Source organism: Molossus molossus, unplaced genomic scaffold, assembly GCF_014108415.1.
Source record: "Molossus molossus isolate mMolMol1 unplaced genomic scaffold, mMolMol1.p scaffold_m16_p_10, whole genome shotgun sequence".
NCBI lineage: Eukaryota > Metazoa > Chordata > Mammalia > Chiroptera > Molossidae > Molossus > Molossus molossus.
In genome coordinates this window covers 64,253,628-64,266,948 of record NW_023425345.1, presented here as the reverse complement: position 1 = coordinate 64,266,948, position 13,321 = coordinate 64,253,628, and the positions used below count along the sequence as shown (strand labels likewise).

General features: G+C 40.1%; 1 long non-coding RNA gene and 1 pseudogene across 3 annotated transcripts in view; one reads left to right on the top strand and one right to left on the bottom strand.

The window, feature by feature from the left end:
* Positions 1-13,321, bottom strand: part of LOC118624536 — a 130,292-nt gene that overhangs the window by 44,931 nt on the left and 72,040 nt on the right. The window lies entirely within an intron of this gene.
* LOC118624535 lies at positions 5,288-5,548 on the top strand (annotated as a pseudogene).

The window sequence follows — 13,321 nt, the reverse complement described above, 5'->3', positions numbered from 1 at the left end:
ACAAACCAGGCTCATATATTGCATTTGGTACTTATGACTCTTTTTAATTTAAGCTTGAAGAATTTTCCTACTCACTTTTTTAACGATACTGACCTTTGAAGACACCAGACCGGTTGTCTTGTAAATGGTTCCAAATTCTGGATTTGTCTGATTGTCATCTCAAGGTGTTGTTCAACTTGTTTTTCTAGCTTTGGTGTCCAGTGAAAATAAAGGCCTGATTAGATTCAGGCTGAATCGGTCAGTTCTGACTAGAAGTGGATGCGCCCTCGGGTTAAACTGAAGGGAGTTGGTGAAAACGGACTATTTGCAGGCACGTGTGCAGGCACAGGAACAAGAGTGGTGAACACTCCGGAAGTGCCACCCGGGACCTTCAGCCAGAGCTTTGGAAAAGGGGCCCCCAACAGGAGCCATAGATGTAAAAGGACACAGTTACTGTCCAAACTGTACCCAGGCGGGGAGTGAGGTAGTAGGGAATAAATACCCCAAATCTTTTTTCTTCATCCTCCCAATTTCTGCCAGAGTCTCCCCATTAGCCAAATCTAATCTGAAGCTAAAACACAAGGCATCTTGTGTGGTACATTCTGCAGAGGGATGTCCCCAGGAGCATAGGCAAAGATGGAGGAAGGCATCAAGTAGATTTGTAAGCACAAATGCAGAATAAGCAACACACAGCTTAAACATTGTTGGCTAGAATGCTTCATGCTGTAAATTTCAGATGTAATTACATCAGGAGGAACATGTTAGGTTGTCTCACCATTAGCAAAGCTAAGTTTTATCACTTGGTTAAAGTGATGTCAGCAAGACCTCATGCTGAGATGTAAATGTGTTTTCACTTTGATAATCAGCAAGTGATCCAAGAGGAGACTCTTTGGCACCATGAGATGTTCTTTTGCCCCAACAACTTTTCACATACTCATCCATTAATGATTCCACTCTGAATCAATTATTTCATGGGGGTTGAAAAGTGTTCATTTCTCTAATTCTTTCATTCCATGTTTAGTTGAACCCAGTGACATTTTTGTGTGTGTGTGGTATGTGCCCCTAGCGGGAACCAAACCCGGGACTCTCTGGTCCGCAGGCCCACGCTCAACCGCTAAGCCAAACTGGCCAGGGCCAAGTGACATTTTGTAGGTTAAAAACAGTTTAATATCGCCCAACTGGTGTGGCTCAATGGACTGAGCATTATCCATGGACTGAGAGGTCCTGGTTTGATTCCCAGTCAGGGCACATGCCCAGGTTGCGGGCTTGATCCCCAGTAGGGGGCGTGCAGGAGGTAGCCGATTGATGTTTCTATCTCTCTCTCCCTTCCTCTCTCTCTAAAATATCAATAAAAACATTTTTAAAAGTTGAGTATCAACAATTTCATAGGTTTCAAATTAAGACATTCTTTAGGGGAAAAGTATGTCTCTCTTCAACTAAGGAAAAACAATTTCTCCTTAAAAGATGAGGTAAATGCTTACTTGGTTTCCTTTATAAACTAATTGTCAAAGTAAAAGTAATCACCAAAAGAATAAGAGCTACTGCTAGTCCTTTTACTTCTTCCTCTCCTCCCTCTCTGTCTCCCCCTCTTTGTGCTCTGTCCCCCTCCCCTTTCTCTTTCTTCTCTTTCTCCTTCTCCTTCTCCCTACTCCTGCTTCTCCTTCCTACTCCTGCTCCTCCTTCTTCTCCCCTTCTTCTTCTTCTCCTCTGCCTTTCTCTCTGTCTCTCTATCTCTCTTCACTTTATTTTTTTTTAAATCTTCACTGGAGGATATTTTTCCATTGATATTCAGATAGAGCGGGAGGGAGGGAAAGAAAGAAAGAGACAGAAAAAACAACAACAACACTGAGGTGAGAGAGACACATCAGTTGAAGCTGCGAAGCGCGAAATGACGAGGGACAACTGTGTATAAATAAAGAATCCTACTTCGCAGAAATTAATTTATTGCGGTAGAGTCTGAAACTGATTAACCGCGATAAACGAGGGCCGACTGTATTCATATTTCCAACTCAAATTTAGCATTCTGGGGTAGTCAAGAATAGTTATGAGGAACAAGGATTTGAGCTGGCCCTGGAAAATAATGTATTATACCTTTTTAAAAAATATATATTTTTGCCCTGGCCAGTTTGGTTCAGTGGTTGGAGCATTGGCCCGCAGTCCAGAGAGACCCGGGTTCGGTTCCCGCTAAGGGCATGTACCTCGGTTGCAGTTTGTCTACCTGAAGATAAATGCAAAAATATGTCCTCGGGTGAGGATTAAAAAATAATAATAATAAAATATTTTTCTGTAATATAACCATATTTCCAAAGAAAAACAAAAAATAAGAAAAGAAAAGAAATTTACCAATAATTTCACCCTTTTAACATAACTCTTTTAAATATTTTTATATACGTCCTCGTGGTTAAGAATTTTAATAAAGAGATAAAGGGCCGGTGGAGGCAGGGTCTGGGTTGGGATCCCAAAGAAAAGAGGGAAGGTCCAAAGGATGTGTAGAACTCGAAACAGAAAATTTCTGTAGGAACATTGCTCATCTTTAGGCCTCGATTCTCTGGGTGCATACCTTTCCCCTATTCCTGTCAAAACCATATTCATCCTTCAAAATGCAGCTCAGTAGCTTTCCCTGATTCCCCCAGCCAGGTGTAGCCTTGCCCTACCTACAGTGCATTTCTGTAGACCTGGTGCCACTATTTTTGTTATTGTTGTTGTTAATCCTCACACAAATATTTTTCCATGATTTTTTAGCTAGAGTGGAAGAGAGGTAGGGAGAGAGGGGAGGAGAGAGAGAGGGAGAGAAAGAGAGAGAGAGAGAGAGAGAGAGAGAGAGAGAGAGAGAGAGAGACATCGATGTGAGAGAGACACATCAATTGATTGTCTCTCGCACAACCCCAACCGGGGGCCAGGGATCGAACCTGCACCCTTGGGTTTGCAGGCTGATGCTCTAACCACTTAGCAGCCAAACCAGGGCAATCACTTTTTATTTGATATCTCTTAAAGGTATTTGTGTACCTATGTTATCTCCCTAATGAGTTTTCAAGCTCCTTGAAGTCAGAAATTGTATGTTTGTCTGTACTCTCAAAGCCCTTTTAAGCATTTGCTAACATTGAACTGAGTTGCAGAGTGTCCTAAAATGACTCTAACAAGTTTGCTCTGTGTTGTGCAGACCTCCTATACCTGTTCTTTCCCCAGGTTGCAGAAAGCATTCCCTTCACATGATTATCTTTCATACTACTCATTTACTTTTGAAACCTAAGGCTCATATTATTTCTAGTAGTGAAAGTATAGTCAAGGTTACTTTTTAGAACCCTTCGGTTGCCTAGCAATACTTCAATTTACTTTAAATACTGCTTCTAATATTCAAATAACAATTTGAAACACCTTTAAATAGAATGCACTAGTTTATCAACAGACACATATAGTGCTCTACATTTACACGTAAAAATGTCATTAGATTAAGACGTGTGAAAGATGCTCTAATGCTACCCAAAGGAAGCAATTGAATTGCCTTCTTTGTAGGCTGTAAAGAAAAAGACAACCTGCTGATATTGTGTAAACTCGCCATGACAGAAGCAGATGGACTCTTTATTGTAAGAGACCTGGAGGTCCCTTTCAGCTCTGTGACTTTAATTGAACTATATAAATTTACACAGTCCCACCTGTCACATGACTAAACTACATTGGTTTAGATCTAAACCTCGTTATAGGCAAATAGTAATTTCAGTAATACTTGACAACAGAGAAATTTGTTGGCCTCCATTTTCTTTCCTATAAAATGGGAAAGTCGGGTTAATTACTCTTTATAATCATCAAGCACTATAACTCCATGAATCTTTTGGGAGCCTGGTATAGTGCAGGTATACACTTCCTATGATATTGACTGAGAATAACTTTTTGGCTTCTAAATATTCCTAATAGCTGATAGAGTTTTCTAAATAACAAATTTAACTTTATTGAATGCCATTCAATTTCTAACACAAGCATTGTATTTGGGGGAAAAGATAAGGAACAGACAGACATGTGGAAAGACTGCAGGACATGGATATGAATCCCAACTTTTCTACTTACAAGCTATGTGGCCTTGAGCAATTTACTTACCTTCAGTATTTGCATCTAGAATTAAATAGCAACTACCACTTCATACCCATAACAATGGCTACTATCACAAAAACAGAAAATAACAAGTGTTGATGAGGATATGGAAAAAAAATGGAACTTTTATTCACTATTGGTGAGAATGCAAAGTGGTATAACCACTGTAGAAGACAGTGTTACAGTTTCTCAAAATATTAAAAGTCGAATAACTATTTTTCTATTTCTAGATACATACACAGAAGAATTGAAAGCAGGGTCCCTTGCCCTGGCTGGTGTTGCTCAGTTGGTTGAGCATTGCTCCATGCACCAAGAGGTCACTGGTTCAATTTCCAATCAGGGCACATGCCAGGTTGTGGGCCTGATCCCCAGGACGGGGAATGTAAGAGGCAGCCTATTGTCTCTCGCATATCAATGTTTCTATCTCTCTCTCCCTCTCCCTTTCTCAGGAACAGACCGACAAACCTCAGAGGGAAGGGGTGTGGGGTAGACAGGAAGAGATAAACCTAAGAACTTATGTGCATATATGCATAACCAATGGACACAGACAACAATATGGTAAAGGTGGGGGTGGGGGGAGCAGGGGGGAGGATGTCAAAAGGGGGAAAAGGAGGGACAGCTATAATTTTTGACAGATTAATAAATTATTTTTTTTAAATAAATTAAAATATTTTAAATAAATAAAATAAGAATTTTTTTTAAAAAGCAGGGTCTCTCCATTTGTACACACATGTTCATAGAAGCATTATTTACAAATAGCTAAAGCATGGAAGCAACCCAAGTACCTGTTGATAGATGAATGCATAAGCACAATGGAGTGTATATATACAGTGGAATATTATTCAGTGGTAAAAAGGAAGGAACTTCTGACATATGTTACAACATGGATGAACCTTGAAGACATTATGCTAAGTGAAAGAAGTCAGACACAGAAGGACAAGTATTGTATGATTGTATTTGTATGAGGTATGCTTAGAATAATCAAATTCTTAGAGATAGAAAGTAGAACGATGTTACAGGGGGCTGAGGATGGTGGGAATGAGTTATTCTCTAATGGATGCAGCATTTCCGTTTGTAAGATGAAGAGTTCTGGAGACGGATGGTGGCAATAGTTGCACAATATGAAATGCTTACTACCACTAAACTTAAAAATTATTATTGGGGTCGGGGAGGTCACAATGAGTTTTGAGCAGCTTCAGGGGCACCTTTAGGAGTCAGCAACATGGCCAAAGACATCAAGACCAAAATCAAGAACTGCCAGACTGCCCCTTTTGACAGCTGCTTTCCAAATCAGAACCAGACCAGAAACTGTTGGCAGAACTACTTGGACTTCCGCCACTGCGAGAAGTCAATGACCACCAAAGGGGGTGATGTCTCCGTGCGCAAATGGTAGCAGTATGAGTACAAGTCTGCTTGCCCCATATCCTAGGTGTCTGCCTGGGACAACTGCCAGGCAGAAGGTACATTTCCTGGGAAGATCTGAACTGGCTGCACCCCCACCTGTCCTCTGTCCTCCATCCTTCTCCCAGGGAGGTGAAGGGAGACCTGGGTACATCCCACCCTAGGATCTGAATCATAGCTTAACTAATAATAAATACTTGCTGGAAAAATAATTATTACAATAGTAAATTTTACATTATGTATATTTTACTACAAATTTTTAAATTGGGGAAAACTATCCTGGCCGATTTGGCTCAGCAGTTAGAGCATTAGCCTGCAGGTTCAATTCCTAGACAAGGGCGTGCACCTCCACTGCAGGCTTGATCTCTGGCCTGGTTGGGGTCATGCAGGAAGCAACCAATCAATGTGTCTCTCTCACATTGATGTTTCTCTCTCTCTCTCTCTCTCTCTCTCTCTCTCTCTCTCATTCCCTCTCTCCCTCCCTTTCTCCCTCCCTCCTTCCCACTCTATCTAAAAATCAATGGGAAAGTATCCTCTGGTAAGGAAGAAAAAAAAAATTGGGGAAATGTTAAATTATTTCTATCTGTAGTATCGTTATGAGAGTCAAATTAGATAACAGATGAAAGCCCCTTCCATACCACCTGGCATCCTATGGATGATGAACAAATATTTTCTGACATGCCCATTAGTATAGTTTTAGTGGAAAGAGGTAATTGGAATTCCCAGGTCAGACTGCCCATTGTGTTAATTAAGGTTCTTGTTGTCAGCATCAGAAATCTACTCTGGCTAACTTAAGGAAAAATACTAATAATAATACTAATAAAGATGTTTCTAGCACAATATAAAAGAGTTCACAGACTCAAAGAGAAGTCTGGAGATCCAGGTCCAGCAAAGAACAAGCAGTACGGCCACTTCTTTGTGGCAGGAATATTGCAATTGCCTACACAGAGTTTTGCCACTGGACTAAGTGAGCTCCAAATGTTTTCAGTCTCCTATTGTCACAATGATCAAGACCTAGGTTCCAGGATGACCCATTTAGATTTTCTTGAATCGCACATCTTCCCTTATGTAGGGGTGATCAGGGCATCTTAGTTAACAGTCCCACCGGAATGCAACCAATGAGAGAGAAGCCATTCCCCAAAAGGAAAATATTAATGTCATTGCCCAAAGGTAGTGAATAGACAGATATTGGACTGACAGCATTAAAATTAAAATGTCTGCTAACCACCAACACTTTTGTATTTGGGGAAAATAGGAGGTATTTGGGACAGGAAAGTACTACATGGAAGTACTCCTAGAACTCCCGAAAATACCTAACTGCTACAGCTACAAAAGCTATCCTCAGAGGATTAGATATCCAGCCAACCCTAGCCCCCTCATTTGGAAGGTTCTGCCCAAAACTGACAGTGGTATCCTAGTTGTGCTCCATGCAACCCCCCTGTTCATTTTCCCAATCCTGGGACACAGCCTTCATCTCCTTCTCCTGATTCCACTTCCATTAAACCCTGTACCTTGTTGGAACCTTAAACTCACGTCTTTGCCTGTGTGAAATTACTGGCTACCAACCTCAGTCAGTTTTCTAGGCTTTTGTACTTAGTACTTTCCCTTCAGGATTGTAGTTTAGTTAATTGAAGTGATATCTATGTTATTTACCGTGCTATTACCTCAGTTTCCTTCTGTGTAAAATGAAACCTGAAAGGAAGTCAGGGGAGCAGATGAACAAACAGTAAGGAGGCTAAAAATCTGAGGAGCACAAAGCCCTTTTGACTGTAATTTATGCTTCCAGTGAGAAAGAGCAGAACATTTTCATACTACCATCTACTAATGAGTCCAAGACAGTCGAACACAATGCATTCAAAAGTTCATTATGAGACAAAAACTACCCCCAAAAAACCTTATCATAAAGTCATGACATGGACCAGGACAGTACCACGAACCAGTGAGGAACTGACAAGTATCCAGAGATCTGGTTTCTAGTTCAGCTTTGTCACAAACAAGTTAGGCTGCCATGAAATATTTACTTACCTCTCTGAGCTTGTTTTTCCTCTCTGTTAAATTATGGGTTGAACCACATCTGGTCTCTAAATCTCCCTGCTTTTACATTCAATGATTCCAAACAAGGTGGAGCCAGATCCTCAATAAGAGCTACAAAGAAAAGCTAAAGCAAGGTGAGGGGACAGAGAGTGACCAAAGCTCTAGTAAAGATGTCGTAATCAAGAAAGACTTCTCTGGGAGGCTGGCATTTTCAGAGATAAAGGAAATGAGATAGTCAACATTAGGATATCTGGTTCAAGTAAGATCTTTCTTTTTTAATACTCAATGCTGTGTGTCATGTAACAAGAATTTTCATTCCCTATCAAATTTCTGAACCCTGTCAGAAAACCATGAAAAGATCATGGCAGCCAAGACAGGCCCCAGTGGAGCCAGATGGGGCACAATGGAGAATGGGTGCTCAGGACTAAGGGTGCAGGATGATGGTCACTCCTCAGAGGGTAGTGATGGTCAAATCCCAATGAACAAATCTTTAACAGATGATCAATTTAAAGGGATTGTTGAAGGATGGAACTCTGGAGATTAAATGAGTGGAGAAAAGAGATAAGCTGAAGACCTAACAAATCAAGTTGTAAAACAGAAATTGTCCAAGAATGATACTTTTCAAACTAAGAGTAATGGCACACTGGAGAGTAGTTACATCAGTTTAATGGGTCATGATTAGCCTATTTTAAAAATTAAATTAGAAGAGAATGGACTTGCCAGAGTACATCACATAGAGGAAAGGCAAGTGATTGCTTTGTAAAGCGTGTGTTTCATACATATTAAGTCACTTTTAAAATTTACTTCTCACTGTGGATCATGGTCAAAAAATGTGAAAGCCAATAGCCTAGAAAAATTCTAGATATGAAGTATGGATGCCAGTGTTTCGCTCAAAGATTTATAGGGTGGACCAAGTTAATTTAAAGGGGCCGTAGCAGAACATACAAACACTGCTAATGGGAGTATAAGTACAAACAACCTTTATGGAAATATTTTGCTAGTATATCCCAATATTCATAAAAAGAATAAGTATTTCTTCCATTTTCACTAATCTATCCTAAAGTGTGATAACCTAGAATACATAGTTTTATGCACTGAGATTTTCATCACAACATTATTTATTAAGTGGAAAGTTGGAAATGCCTAAATGTTCAACTTTAGGGGAATGGATAAATTATGGTATACCCAGCATCAGCTCTTTAAAATTTACCTAGCAGGCATGGAAATCTCGTTGAAAAAGAAAAACAAAACAAAACCAAAAAATACAAATTATGATTGCACCCAGAGATTACAGTGGATTCACTTTCCCATCCACTGGCTTCCTCATTCTTGGTCATTTGCTCCCTGACCTCCTGCAGGTTTATGACAGTGCCTCTTGGCCCCCAACTGTCATCGAACCTGTTGATTTTGGACTCTGCTCATCTTAGACTTCTGTCCCTGAATGTAACCAATTCTAGAGTCTCTTTATCGGTACCCTATCCTCACAGCGCCCGTCTCCTCTCTTCCCCATCAATGGACAGGTCTTCCCACTGGAACTGACTCTCACTGAGCCCTCACTCACTAGAAAAGAAGGTCAGGAAGATGTGATATATCCATATAAAGGAACCTTGATCAGCCACTAAAATTTATGTTTATAAATAATTTTAATAACATGGGTAAGTATTTATAATGTCATTGTGGTTGGGTCAAATGCAAAGACGTAGGCCTAAAAAAAAAGAGAGAGAGAGAGGGAGGAAGTAATTTCTTAGCATAATGAAGTCAGTTTTATTACTTCACAGGAATATGGCCAAAGTTGTATAAATTACACGCAGAATAGATTTAGGAGGTGTTTAAGGAAATCTATCCCCCAGAATGTAGAGCTTGTTTAAATTTCAGATACACCTGGAGACAGAGCAGAAGCCAGAAGAAAAAGATCTCTGCTCACCCACCTTCTCCCTCAAGAGGCCAAAGACCCCCACCCTTTATTACCACAACCACCCCTCAAAATATATAACTTTGGACCTGAATGTAGGGCTAGAATTGTTTTTAAACTAAGAGAAAACTCAATCCAAAATATATAGTTTTATGCACTAGGCTTAAGAACAACAAGTAAATGAAGCTGGCCAAGTACAAATAAAAAAGAGAGAGTGGTTGGGGCTGGGACAGAGGGAATGCATATGCCCTACCCTGCCTAAGAGTGGCAGCTGCTTCTCAGGTCCAGCAGCTGTTGCCCTGCAAGAATGTGAGTCCAGCCTGGTCAGAAGTTGATTATTTTTTCAAGAGATGCTAGAAATGTATATTTTCATATGAAAAGCATTTTAAAACAATGTGTAGGCCAAACATGCTCACACTGAACCAAAATGTGAACGAATAGCTGCTGTCTTCGGGTGATGGGGTTTGGGATCGTTTTTGTTTTTATTTTTACCTCTGACTGCATGGTCCAGAATTTTCACCATGAACATGATATTACTTTTATGATCAGAGAAAATTTTTTAAAAATTAATCACTAAACAGAGCATTAAAATAATGATCAAACCACAAATGCTACAGGAATTTTCTCTGGGTGGATGTTGACATGATACTAAATTTTTATAATGTTTTTCTCTAAAGTTTGCAATCAAGAATAATTTCAGCCACAACACACTAAGCCTCGGGTTTACTAATTCTAGGTTTGGGGTCATTTTCTTTAGCTATTGTTTGCAGATCAGGATTTATGAAAGCAAAGTGTTCCATAATATTATCATCACTTTCTATTTAATTATTGAGCCCAGATTCTACGATATGGAGTCTTTCTGATTCTGACTAGGTGTGGAAAAAAGAGCAGGTAATGCTTCCTTGAGAGCCATTATAAGATATATCCACTACAGGGGGGTGGCTAGGAATACTCAATGAATTAAAACTTGTAAAGCACTTACGTGAGTGCCTGGCACTAAGCAGACATAAAAGGAGCATTAGTTATTGTTATGACTGCTGCATGCACACACATATACCTATAACCACCCTGAAAGAATCTCAGGGAAAGAAACTTTTTAAGAGAATTGAAGGAACCCCCACCCAAATGGATTAATTACCCTAGATCAGTGATTTTCAACCAGTGTGTCACAAAAAATTTTAAAACATGCAATACCTGACTATTTAGTCAGGAGCACTGACCTCTTTTCCCTTAGACTGTCAAATAAAACACTGACAACAGCCAACACAACAATAGCCATCTGGTGTGAATGTCCCGTCTTGAACCATAAGTACATAAGTCATCTAATAGGGTTGCATCTTATTGGTCAAGTCACATAATAAGGTTACATCTGATTGGTTAATTCTTGGCACCAGGAATCCTTATATACAAGTATAGGAACCTGATTGATTGATTGATTGATTGATTGATTTTTTATCCTCACCTGAGGACATTTTTACATTTATCTTCAGATAGAGTGGGAGGGAAAGAGGGAGGAAGAGAGAGAGAAACATTGACGTGAGAGAGACACATCAACTGGCTGTCACCCACATGACCCCAACAGGGGCCAGGGACGAATTGCAAATGAGATACGATGTGCCTTTAGTGGGAACCAAACCCGGGTCTCTCTGAACCACAGGCTGACGCTCTAACCACTGAGCAAAACCAGCCAAGGTGGTACCTCACCTTTTTAAAAAGTCACTTTGGAGCAAAAAGGGTAAGTAGTTATTACTATTATTATTTTTTGTAAGTCAATCAAAATTATACCTACTTTTTGTTAGATCAGCAAAAAAATATAATATATTTCTTGGTGTGCCACAGAATTTTAATAATTAGTTTATGTGTGCCATGAGATGAAAATGGTTAAAAATCACTGTCCTGGATATAAAGACATTTATTCCAAGGGCAAACTTTTAAATACTAAAAACAACTAGTATTTATTGAGACCTTACTGTGTTCCAGGCATGTTACAGATTTACAATCTCTAGACAACAGATAACCCTCCTCCCTGGTCTTTTCTCTCTCTCTTTCTCATTAATATCTCTCATTAAATATCAATATCTCAGGAGAGGACAAGAACAATGGTCAAAGAGAAGGAAAAAGCAAGTCAAGGAAATAAAACATGGAACAAAAGAAGAGGAGGGGGAGGAAGGTGATAAAAGGGAAAAGGAAGAGAGTATTGAACATGACTAATGTCATACCACAGGCCTCAGGGTATTGTCTAGGATGTCAAACCTTCCATTCCTTAAGAGATTCAGGCTTTAGGGTGGGGATGAGAAGGGCAGACGGGTGTGGTGAGCCCCGACACACTCCTGCGCCCTCATTTTGCTCAAGGTCAGCCTTGGCTACACACATTTATTAGATGTGGCTTGAAAACCAGCTGCAGATGAACTGCTTCTGTGAAAACCAGTACTGAGGTATTAATATTAGCATCTCGTACTGGGGTAGCCTAGAGTCATGCATTTTCCCTCTCAGAGGAGTTCTCTATATCTATTTGATTTCTGTGGTGCATGCCAGTGGGCTTTGGCTCAATGTTAATGATTTTGCTCCTTTTGAAATCCTACAAGTTTATATTCCTTTTGTTCCAGAAATTGTGTCATGATCACCTCAACTCAGTAACACTTTGGTTGTGATAAAAAGACACTATGGGGAAGACCTGCTGCATATCTTCTGCCTGATGTTGCTACTCAACACAACTATTAATACTTGCTTTCAGGGAACGCAAGGGATAGAGTCTGTTTCCAGGACCCTGGTCATGTGACTTCACTGTCTAATAAACTGAGAACTCTAAACCATGTGCTATCCACACATACTCTACTTTGAAAACACCCTTTCTGGCTAGAACCAAGTGGACTAACCATGTTTGGATAGCCAAAAATGTTTTGCCTAGTGGTCTAGTTCTCACTTCTTACCTGTACATGACAGACCACCAGTTGATAGATTAGTTTATTGTCAAGTCTACTTCACCAGCATTTTTATCAATGCTATCATTTCGATGTTTTAAACTAGAGTTTTGTTTGTTTGCTGACTCCCCTTCTCTCTCTCTCTCTCTCTCTCTCTCTCTCTCTCTCTCTCTCTCCTCCTCCTCCTCTCATTGAAGTAAGAAGCTAGGGTAGGAAATATTTGCTTGAATGATAATGAAGTTATCAAAATTTCTAGTTTACCAAGAAAAAACAGATTAACGGATTTTAGGCAATATTACTTATACTAGTTTAGAGACTCAATTTTCAATCTTCCTGACACTAAAGTATCCCCTTTTGCTTTTGTATTTTCCAACTGGGGCCCAGATTTTATCTGTGTCAATGACACTCTAAATATAGGACCTTTCAGTGACTCAGGCCATGCAGAGGCACAAGAAAACCTCAGGCTGGAGCATCAATCCCTCATTCCTGATCCAGGCTTTGAAAGTACCCCAAAGCGTCTCAATATATAATGAGGGCAGTAGGAGAAAAAAAGTCCTCAAATGAAAATTAATTTTAATCCACTTTAATTAAATGCCTTTTAGCACTTTGTTGAGCTAGATTATTTTGCTACAAAATCAAAAAGCAAGTGATTTTCTAATCTCGTTTTTGTTGCCAAGTTCCAGCTGACCTACTTTTAGCTGCCTTGCAAAATGCGGCCTCTGTACTTCCCCTCCATCCTGTCCACCCTTCTCCTGGCCTCTGTGCCTCTTCTCCTTTCTGGTTCTTCTCAGTCCTTCAGGGGCCTCTTTCTCCTCCTACTCTTGTCTGTGGGAGGGTCTCGAAACTGGCCTTGACATTCTCTCTTCCCTCACCCTAATGATGAAACACCCAATCCTCATGCCTTCCCCCGTGGCAGGGAGACACCCAAATCTCTAGCTGTGTTGTCTCTCTAACTCCTCAAACCCCTGAATCCAGAGACCATTGTCCC